Below are 2,922 nucleotides of genomic sequence, written 5' to 3' on the forward strand. Positions count from 1 at the left end.
CATGGTTTTGCATTTTGATGTGTTTAAAACCATTTTCCATTTAATGCACCAGTCTGTAATACAGTTAAGATCAGCTTGCAATAAGTTGACATCATTAGTGTTTTTAATTTCACGGTACAGTATGCAATCATCTGCAAAAAGTTTGCAGACGCTGGAATGTTTGCGGATCTGCTTTACAAAGTCTCTGAGAAGCATATATGGTTCATTATTTCCGTACGCTATGGACGTTCGAGTAGACCGAAGCTATAGACCGAAGCAGTGACGTCCCTCTAGATCCCTTTCTTCGTGGATGCGAAGCGCATTATCGACGTCTGCCTTTCTTACGAACACGTGTCAGTCACTCCGCCAGACACAAAGAGATAACGTTTCTCAGCTGCTGCATTTCCGGCTTGCAAAAGCAGTCGCCTGTTGAAAAGACTGATGTTAACAAACAAACGACCTCTTTTTGTCCTGATTTTCAGACAAGAATTTCATTGATTTCTTTTTCAGGCAGCATGAAGTAAATCGTTTTCCCACAATGGCATCATATTTAGCCGGTGTTGGCAGTCGTTGCGGTCCTTCAAGATCGCAGTCAACCAGCTAGGAAACGACTAGCCTTTTGCTAGATCGTATAGTATTTCAAGTAATTTCTCTTTTTCCTAATCCATCGGATCATGAATTTCCGTATTTTGGCGCCGGCTGCATTGCTTAACGTTATTTAGCAGCAGCAGCAGCGCCTGCCTTGCTTCCGACAGTGTGCCGGGTTCGATGCCTGCAAACTGTACCTTCAGCGTTGCAGCTGTTGTTGTTGCGGCTGTTGTTGTTGCGGCTGTAAGAAGGACGAAAGGGAGAGTGCACGGGCCTGCCCATTGGGTCTGGCTGAGCCACAACCGGTGCCACGTGCAGACAGAGGAGAGTTGAAAGACGTTAAAGCAAACATTGAAGAACAGACGCGCGTCGCAGCAACCGCGTCTGCCGAAGCGACGACGCCGGCTGTAACAGATACCTCAACCGGTAACTCCCCGCGTTGGAGTAGCTTTACTGCTTGTTCACGCCTTGTAAGCAGACTGTCGTAATCCTTAGGAAGGTTTTTGCACCAATCTTTCAATACCTGCGACTTTGCTCATCAATTCCGACTGCGCATCAACTTTTTCAATCTCTCAAACGAAAATGCCATCATCGCCAAAAATGCGCGAATTTGTTGCGAAATTTTAAACGAAATCATATTCGGCTCCTCGGAGGTCGATGAGCTGTATTACTTCAGGAGCCCCTTTAGGCTTGACAATTGCCGTTTCTCAACGACAGCTGTTACTGACAATTTCTCCAGAAGGCCACAAGAATGGAGCGTCTGTAACTGTGCGTTAGATAGTTCGGTCACACGACTGTGTTCTAGGCCGCCTAGAGCGTTGCTGTATGCACAGGGTACATAGTCGCTTCATTCAGTCGCTGAAGTAGCACGCGCCATCTTTGGGAACTTGTTGTAACAATGCGTGCCTAACCGTGTCCTCTGCGATCAGCTCCGGCTGTCCGGCCTAACCAATGCGAAATATGCGCCGTGCGCAGCGCCATCTCTCCTTCATATTAGTTCGGTACAGGTAAACGAAACCGCGGCTCAGCGTTGGGTTAAAACGGTTGCGTTTCGTTTGAAAAATGAAATACCGATCCACTCTTGCGCTACGCTGTCCACTATGCAGAGAAAATACGATGCGTGCCAGAACCAGGTGCGTTCCAGCTTTTCGCTTTTCTATTTTGTTTTCACTTTATCCCAAAGTTCGGCGAATGCCATGTGATCGAGGTGTCATGTGTCAGCACGCTGATGAGTGCTGAGGTTTCGCTTTCTGCACTGATTTTTCAGAAAGCTTTCTAAGCGATTTGCATTTAAATTAAGATAAGGACCACAGATTTTGCTGTCTGTGATAAAAATTAGAATCCGATTTGTGAGTTTATTAACTCTCCGATAGCACATATTCGGTCGAACGAGAATATATAAAGACGCATACTTGAACTAACAGAATAACTGAGGATTGGGCGAGTTGGTGGTGATCCATTGTAGAAAAACCAGCGCTTACGAACACGGACGGAGGACAGCGCCGTCAGTCTGTTTCCCTTGTCCTCTGTCCGTATTCGTAAGCGCTGGTTTTTCTACAATAGAACTAACAGAGAAGGCAAATTTTTTACCAGGCCTACGTGTGTGTTCCTCAAGCGTGTATTCCAGTCGCGAAGAAGCGCGTTCATCAGTGTGCAGGCAATTCGTGGACATGGGCACACAGTGCGCTCCATCTACAAACCTCAATAGCTCGTGCCGTGGCGAACTAAGTGCACTCGACGAATAACCACATGCCGATTACTGCTTAGTTTGCTACGTGTTCAGTTAAGATTTTCCCGTGTTCAATTTATTTTAGAAAGGCTAGCAAGCGCTCTGGATAATGCGGTTGTTGCAAGATCCCACGCACTGTTTTCTTATAATGCTGTGCGATCGCGCCCGCATATATCTTGTGCGCGTTCGTTTGTCTTTGTGAAGCAATACACCCTACGTATAAAAACTAAGGCGCTTATAGCTTTATTTTTTGAGGATTCTTACATTCGATATCTGCGGTGATGAAAGACTGAAAATATTGGACAATGTAGATACTTTATTGGGAAAGAGGGACGCCTTTCCAAACTAGTCAGTACGTGCAACAGTGTTCTGAAAACGCTTCAGGCCGTCTGATTCCAACTGATCACTTTACAGCTCCAACAGATTACTTTGCAACAAGTCCACGTTTGGGAGCAAACGAATGAAGTGTCAAGCAACCTAACATGCGAATTTCACCCATGCACACTCAGCAAGCTTGACCAGCGTAGCCAGACCGCGCATGCACCTACAGCTGTGGCATCTTCCTCTAATCAAGCCGCCGCGGTTGGCTCACTGCTTATGGCGCTCGACTGCTGACCTGAAAGACG

The sequence above is a fragment of the Amblyomma mixtum genome, chromosome 5 (genome assembly GCF_055824585.1).
Source record: "Amblyomma mixtum isolate Tamu chromosome 5, ASM5582458v1, whole genome shotgun sequence".
In the NCBI taxonomy this organism is placed as follows: domain Eukaryota; kingdom Metazoa; phylum Arthropoda; class Arachnida; order Ixodida; family Ixodidae; genus Amblyomma; species Amblyomma mixtum.